Consider the following 8,423-nt stretch of genomic DNA (forward strand, 5'->3'; position numbering starts at 1 on the left):
CCTGTCCAACCTTCCCCTGGAACTCAAACCCCGAAAGCCAGAACACCTTCTTGTCCCTCTCCTCGACGCGCTGTCTCATTCCTATCCTTCCTCTCCTCCAGCCACCCAAACGGCACACAATGTTCCCAAGTTGGCCTCACCCATGCCTCGTCCAACTTCCTCGTGGCCTCCCACCTCCTGCACTCAATCCTCTCATTTCTGAAGGCCAAAATACCAGAAGCTTTCTTCACTCCCCCCACCACCCCCCCCCCCATCTCCACATGGGACTCCACTTTCGGGCAGTTCTGTACCACAGTTCCTCAATCCCTTTGTTTGACAACACTCCTCAATGGTGTACCATTTAACATTCAAACTCTTACGTTTTAAGAATCAATTGCAGAGATCCATGGATGTGGGGAGTCAGGAGGGTTAGGGACTGGGTGCAGGTCGACGAGACTGGCAGAATGATATTTCACCATGGACGAGAAGGGCTGAAGGGTCTCTTTTCTTTGCTGTGGTGTTTCTAGGTAGAGTTCACACCATTCTCAGGAAGGAGGATGAGCAGACAGATGTCATGGTCCAAGGGTAGGAAAGGTGATGAGATCCTGCCAGGAGAGACGAGGGAGTTAAGTGCGAAGGTGAAGGGCACAACCAAGGGGTCTCTCTCTCTCTCTGTCTGTGTGTGTGTGTGTGTCACTACGACTGTGTGTGACTCTCTCTGTCTGTGTGTCTCTCTGTCTGTGTGTCTCTCTGTCTGTGTGTCTCTCTGTCTGTGTGTCTCTCTCTGTCTGTGTCTCTCTCTCTGTCTGTGTCTCTCTCTCTTTCTGTGTCTCTCTCTGTCTGTGTCTCTCTGTCTGTGTGTGTCTGTCTGTGTGTGTCTGTCTGTGTGTGTCTGTCTGTGTGTGTCTGTCTGTGTGTGTCTCTCTGTCTCTCTCGCTGTCAGTGTCTCTCTCTCTGTCTCTGTCTGTGTGTGTTTCTGTGTGTGTGTGTCTGTGTATCTGTCTCTCTGTGTCTGTGTGTGTGTCTGTCTGTCTGGGTATGTGTGTGTCTCTCTCGGTGTCTCTCTGTCTGTTTGTGTGTGTGTCTCTCTCTGTGTCTCTGTGTGTGTCACTGTCTGTGTGTCTCTCTCCCTCTGTCTAAATGAGTGTCTCTGTGTCTGTATGTGTGTGTGTCTCTCTCTCTGTCTGTGTATCTGTGTGTGTCTCTGTATCTGCGTGTCTCTGTGTCTGTGTGTGTCTCTGTCTCTCTGTGTGTCTGTCTCTGTCTGTGTGTGTGTCTGTCTCTCTGTCGTGTGTGTATCTCTCTCTGTCTCTATGTGTGTCTCTCTGTCTCTGTTTGTGTGTCTCTCTCTCTCCGTCTGTGTGTGTCTCTCTCCGTCTATGTGTGTCTATCTGTCTGTCTGTGTCTCTGTCTGTGTGTGTCTGTCTGTCTCTCTGTCAGTGTCTCTCTCTCCGTCTGTGTGTGTCTCTCTCCGTCTGTGTGTGTCTATCTGTCTGTGTGTGTCTCTGTCTGTGTGTGTCTGTCTGTCTCTCTGTCTCGCTGTCAGTGTCTCTCTCTCTGTCTGTGTGTGTTTCTGTGTGTGTCTCTCTGTGTGCATGTGTGTCCGTGTGTGTGTGTATCTGTCTCTCTGTGTCTGTGTGTGTGTGTCTGTCTGGGTATGTGTGTGTCTCTCTCTCAGTGTCTCTAATATGTGCTTATTCATTACCCACCATTGTCCATCCCTACTGATGGTGCAGGCTTTGTTCCCCAAGGCGTCCGTATTGGCTGTCCATAGACCATCTCTGCCCCAACGCATTCCTCGGTGTCACCTACGTTAAAATCAAGATGGCATCAGCACCTTTTTGGGCACTTTTAGCCGTGTTTCCTCAGTTGTTCTGGCCAGTTTTGTGTTTCGTTCACATATTCCTGCTGCCTGGAGTTAATGGCACTCGTGGAAGATTGCCAGTTCCTGAAACAATTCTTCATTTATCTTATTTGTAACATTTTTACATTTAATTTAACATATGCATTAAAAAACTTAAATTTCTTCTTTGAAAATAAGATAAAATTAATGCATAGTGATTTAAAAAGTAACCCCTCCCACAGCTGCCCAATAGAAAACAATAAAGAGAGAAAACATCTAGATAGTATTTATAAAAATTGAGCAAAACTCTCAAATAAAATCTTGCTTTTCTTGGTTAATAGGAGTCAGAAAGTTCGTGTTGGGTGATTAAAACTTAATTCCTACAATTAGTAAATACACATCCCAAATCTTCAAAAGAGAAATTCAAATTTGTTCCGTGAATTCGATGTAATTATTTCAAGTGGGATACAACGGGCTATTTCAGTGTGGCCATCGACCCATTCCCAAATACGCATCGGACTTCCAAGTTACTGCCACACATTTTACCCCTATAACAATTACAGCACAGAAACAGGTCATTTGGCCCTTCTTGTCTGCACTGAACTAAATACTCTCCTCTCGTACCACCTCTCTGCATTCCCCTCCCCTCCAATTTTCCCTGAAATGACAAAATGGACCCAGCCGCCACTATTTCTCCCGGAAGCTCACTCCACTGAACCACCACTCTGAGTCAAGAAGATCCCCCTCATGTTACTTCCAAACTTTTGCCTCTTAACTCAATACCTCCTGTTTCAATCTCTGCTCCCCGCAATGAAAAAAGTCTCTCCACATCAATTCGTTCTATCCTCCTAGTAATTTTAAAGACCTCAATCAAATCCCCTCTCAACCATCTACAATCCAAAGAATAAAGACATCATTTGCTCAATCTTTCTTTGTAATCTAGTTGCTGATATCCAGGTAACATTGACGTAAATCTTCTCTGCACCCTCTCGACTTTGTTGATAGCTTTCCTCTCATCTGGTGACCAGAACTGCACACAGTACTCTCAACAGGGCCTCACCAATACCTTGTCTAGTCTCAACCTCACTGCCCGACTCCAGTATTCTATGCTATGGTTGATTAAGGCCTGCTATTTGAACAGATACTTTTCGAGGTACTCTCTGATTACCCTCCAATAATTAACCTATCACTGTCAGGCTCACCTGGTTGGCTTTTGAAGCCGTTTTTAAACAAAGGAACATTAGATTACATCCATTCCTCTGGCACCTCACCCGTGGATAAACAGGTTTTAAATATTTCTGTCAGAGCCCTTGCAATTTCTACTCTTCTTTCCCTCAAGGCCAAGGGAATATCATGTCAGACCTCCATCCACCAACAGACAAAAATCAGCCATCACAAGGTGAAGGCAGGACAGTAGTCCCACCTCTCCAGCACGAGTCACCCCAGGATCAAATCAGCACTGACTGCAAGAAGTTTCTACATCCTCTCGGTGTCTGTGTGGATTTCCTCCCACACTCCACAGCTCAAGGGGGCCGTAAGTTCATTGGCGATTTGGGAAGCTCAAGGCCATGGGGTGGAAGTGCACATTCTGGTCCTGGGGCCATCAATTCAATTCAACAGCACAGATGAACCTTTGGGCACGACCTGATCTTTTTCTGGTTTCAAACTCATTATTTTTGAAAATTGTATGTGCACCTCTAATGCAACACGACTGCTGCAAAACAGGCTTCATGATACATATCTATGACAAGAACTCGGGAGAATCAGATTTGGTTACTAGACTTTTGAACAGAACAGTATCTGGACATTTTATCCCTAAACTGAAACTTTATAGACATACAGAACAAAAAGAGGGCAAAACAAGCTTGTGTCTCACCAATACCACAATTCACGGCACTTTTTAAGTTCTCAAGGGTGGCAGAAAACACAAAGAACAGACAAACTCCTTCCACATTGTCACTTTGAGAGCTTTGGACTCACCATGCTATAAATATTGCCAAGCCATCACTCCAAATCAATGACCAAAAGTACTGGCTGAGGGATAGATTTGAGACATTTTAACTGCTATGTAGCAATCAGGCACAAGGAAAATTGCTGCTTCCATTGTAAAGTATTTAAGAATCTCAGACCACAAACAACCTTCACCCCAAAAAACAAGCAATTCTCCACAATAAAACTAGGTTTCCTACCTGTCTGCAAGTATCTGCTCTCTTGAGTCTGAATGGCACAACTGGGGAAACCGTTTCAAACCCATGACCTGAAACAGCATATTCTCTTCCCCTAATTGGAGCTGTCTTGCAATTGGCCACCACTGCCCGAGCAAGAATGAACTGGGAGATCTCACACTTGCTCCTTCACAGGTGAGACCTCCCTGTGCATTGGAGCTCCATATTATCCATCTTGCTCTATTTTGTTAACCTTAATCAAGTCTCCTCTCATTCTCCAACACTCCCATGAAAAATAAAAATCATGTACCCTGTAGTTCGCGAGTCCGGACACCAGGTGGTGGTATTATACCTAGATCTCTCTCTCTCCCTTGCTTCATGCATGCAGTACTCAGTGTGAACAGGCGGTGGCAGCACTTTACAGCCCTTGCAATCTGCAGCTTGGACAGTAATGGTTGGTTTGCACCAAGATTGAAGATTTGGAGATTTCCCATTGATTGGCAGAGAACATACTCGACATCACATCCAACCCTGAGATTCCCTTTTTTCTGTGGACACGGCCGAATTACCACGAATGGGTCGTGCAAAAATAAACGGTTCAGTGGAAACCTGGAAAGATAAAAGAATTGAAAACAAAGAAAATCAATAAAGTGCTGCAAGAGTCCTGAAATGAGTTCCTGATTGAGTTTGTTGTTGAGGAGTCTGAAGGTGGAGGGAGAGCAGCTGTTCCTGAACCTGGGGGTGTGAGTCTTGAGGCACCGAGAATTCTTTCCTGATGGCAGCAGTGAGAAGAGAAAGAGAGAGTGTGGATCTTTGGTGATTGCTGATGTTTTCTGACAGCACCATTCCCTGTCGATAAACTCAATAGTGGGGAGAGTTTTGTCTGTGATGTCCTGGGCTGTGTCCACGACCTTTTGGAGGGCTTTATTCTCAGGGGTATTGGTGTCCCCATACCAGACCATGATGCAGCCAGTCAGCACACTTTCCACCACATCTCTGTCAAAATTTGCCAGGGTTTCTGGTGTCATCCCAAACCTCCACAAACCCCTGAGGAATTAGAGGCGCTGACATGCTTTCTTCACGAGGACATTGGTGTTGGGTCCAGGAAGAATTTTTGAGATGGTGACTCCCAAGAACCTAAATTCGCTCACCCTCTCCACCCCTGATCCCCCAATCATCACTGGATTTTAAACCTCTGGCTTTCCATTCCTGAACTCAACAATCAACTCCTTGGTTTTGGTGACATTGAGTGCGAGGTTGTTGTTGATGCACCATTCAGCTCGGTTTTCAAACTCCCTCCTGCATGTGGACTCATCCCCTTCCTTTATACAACCCACGTCCGTGGTATCGTCAGCAAATTTGGAGGGGATATTGTTGATGTACCGAGCCACACAGTCGTGGGTGTAAAGTGAGTAGAGTGGGGGCTAAGAACACAGCCCTGTGGTGCTCTGGTACTGATGGAGATCGTGGAGGGGATATTCTTACCAACCTTCACTGATTGTGGTCTGGAGGTGTTAACTCCCAGGTCTTGGAGTTTGCTGGTCAGTTTGGAGGGGATGATGGTGTTAAATGCCGAGCTGTAGTTGATAAAGAGCATCTTTACTGTTCAGGTGCTCCAGGGATTGGTGTAGGGCCAGTAAGACAACATCTGCTGTTATTATGAGAGGCGAACTGGAATGGATCCACATCACCACTCAGACAGGAGCCTTTCCAAACACTTCTTCACTGTTAATGCAAGTGCAACTGGTCGATAGTCATTCAGGCAGGTGATTACACTCTTCTTGGGCTCCGGTGTGATTGACACCTGTTGGAAACAGATGGGGACCAGTCAGGATGCTTTCCTTGGATACCAGATGGCAGTTTGGCAGGGGGACGGGAACCACAATATGAGAGCAGAAGTTCAAAAGCATGAGGGGACATGTTCTGAGTTTGTCAAAAAAAAAGACAGGCAGAGGAAAAAAACAGATGGAGTCAGTCAGAGGGTTTGAAATGTCTATTTCAATGCAAGGAATAAAGGGGATGAACTTTGAGCATGGATCAGTATGTACAACTATGATGTTGTGACTGTTACAGAGTCTTGGTTGGAGGAAGGGCAGGATTTGCTGATGCAGGTCCTAGGGTTTGGGTTTAAAAGGAATAGAATGAGGGGTAGTGGGGTGGGGGGCGAATAATGTTACTGGTCAGGGATAGTATCCCAGCTATAGAAAGGGAGGAATTTGCAGAGGGGGTGTCCACTGAGACAGTGGGGATATTTAAAAGATATGGATAGAAGAAGAGTAGTAGCCTGTATTGTCATTTAAAACCAGGACACAGTTTAAAAATGAAATGACAGCCTCCAGAAACTACAATGCTAACCAGCAAACTGTGATTCCACATCAGGCAACACAAGATGCCATTTCAACTCCAGATAAAAGATCAAAACTACACAAGACTAAAATGCACCTATATAACGAGAAGAAAAAAGTCCCAACAATGGCACAGACTCGGGAACCTCCAGGCCAGGTTCACTCCAGTCACCGGGACATCTCCTCTGCAGATCAGACAGCCAGGCATACACCATTCACTCCAGGCGTCCAGATGCAGATCTGCCACAGCAGGTGGGGAAACAGAGGAGGAGAAAGCAAAGTAGGGAAACAGAGGGATGGAAATATCGAAGTGGAAACGGAGGGGGTGAAACGGAGGGAGACAAACAGAGGCGGGGAAACGGAGGCGGCAAAACAGGAAGGGAAACAGAGGCGTTGGAACAGATGGTTGGAATAAGAATAGAGGAAAGAGTGGTGGAGAAATCAAGGTAGGGAAAGAGAGACGGGGAATGAGAGACGGGGAATCAGAGGCGGGGATTCAGAGGGGGGAAAAGAGAGGCGGGGAAAGAGAGGCGGGGAAAGAGCCAGGGACTCTGAAGCAGGGAATCAAAGACGGGGAATCAGATTCGGGGAATCAGAGGTGGGGAATCAGAGGACGGAAAAGAGATGTGGGGAATGAGAGGCAGAGAAGGAGGTGCGGAAAAAACGCAGGGAAATAGAGGCAGGGTATCAGACGTGGGGAATCAGAGGCAGGAAATTAGAGGCGGGGAATCAGAGGGGGGAACAGAGATGTGGGGAAAGAGAGGCAGAGAAAGAGGCACGGAAATAGATGGAGGGAAAGAGAGGTGGTTAATCAGAGGTGGGGAATCAGACACGGGAAAACATAGGCGGGAAATCAGAGGCGGGGAATCAGAGGCGGGGAATCAGAGTCATGGTATCAGAGGCGGGGAATCTGAGGCGGGGAATCAGAGGCGGGAAAAGAGATGTGGGAAAAGAGAGGCAGAGAAGGAGGCACAAAAATAGTGGCAGGGAAAGAGGCGGTGAATCAGGGGTGGGGAATCAGAGGCGGGGACACAGAGGCGGGGAATCAGAGGCGGAGAAACGGAGGTGGAGAATCAGAGGGCGGAAAAGAGATGTGGGGAAAGAGAGGCCAGGAAAGAGGCACGGAAAGAGAGGCGGGGAAAGAGGCACGGAAAGAGAGGCGGGAAATGAGAGGTGGCAAATCAGAGGCGGGGAATCAGAGGCGGGGAATCAGAGGCGGGGAATCAGAGGCGGGGAATCAGAGGCGGGGATTCAGAGAGGGGGAATCAGAGGCGGTGATTCAGAGGCGGGGATTCAGAGGCGTGGAATCAGAGGCAGGGAATTTGAGGTGGGGAATCAGAGGCGGGGAATCAGAGGCGGGGAATCAGAGGCGGAGAATCAGAGGCGGGGATTCAGAGGCGTGGAATCAGAGGCAGGGAATTTGAGGCAGGGATTCTGAGGTGGGAAATCAGAGGCTGAGATTGAAAGGGGGAGAATCAGAAGGGGGAAAAGAAATGTGGGGAAAGAGAGGCATGGAAAGAGCCAGGGACTCTGAAGCAGGGAATCGGAGGCAGGGAAACAGAGTCGGAGAAACGGAGGCGGGGAATCAGAAGCGGGGAATCAGAGGGCGGAAAAGAGATGTGGGGAAAGAGAGGCAGGGAAAGAGGCGCGGAAATAGACGCAGGGAAAGAGAGGCGGAGTATCAGATGTGGGGAATTCAAGGCGGGGAATCAGAGGCGGGGAAAGAGATGTGGGGAAAGAGAGGCAGGGAAAGAGGCAAGGAAATAGAGGTGGGGAATCAGAGGCGGGGAATCAGAGGCGGGGAATCAGAGGCGGGGAATCAGAGGCGGGGAATCAGAGGCGGAGAATCAGAGGCGTGGAATCAGAGGGGGGAATAGAGATGTGGGAAAAGAGAGGCGGCGAAAGGGAGGCGGGGAAAGAGTCAGAGACTCTGAAGCAGGGAATCGGAGTCGGGGAATCAGAGGCAGAGGAACGGAGGCGTGGAATCAGAGGTGGGGAATCAGAGGCGGGGAATCAGAGGCGGGGAATCAGAGGCGGGGATTCAGAGGGGGGGAATCATAGGCGGGGATTCAGAGAGGGGGAATCAGAGGC

General features: G+C 48.1%; 1 long non-coding RNA gene across 1 annotated transcript; it reads right to left on the reverse strand.

The window, feature by feature from the left end:
• Positions 1-872: 872 nt before the first annotated feature.
• Positions 873-6,030, reverse strand: LOC138750886 (uncharacterized). The gene is made up of 3 exons (XR_011349572.1): positions 5,477-6,030; positions 4,298-4,596; positions 873-1,787 (listed from the first exon to the last, which is right to left on the reverse strand). It is a non-coding gene; the product is annotated as an uncharacterized lncRNA (long non-coding RNA).
• Positions 6,031-8,423: the final 2,393 nt, after the last annotated feature.

This window comes from Narcine bancroftii, unplaced genomic scaffold (genome assembly GCF_036971445.1).
Source record: "Narcine bancroftii isolate sNarBan1 unplaced genomic scaffold, sNarBan1.hap1 Scaffold_293, whole genome shotgun sequence".
NCBI classification, from domain to species: Eukaryota; Metazoa; Chordata; class Chondrichthyes; order Torpediniformes; family Narcinidae; genus Narcine; species Narcine bancroftii.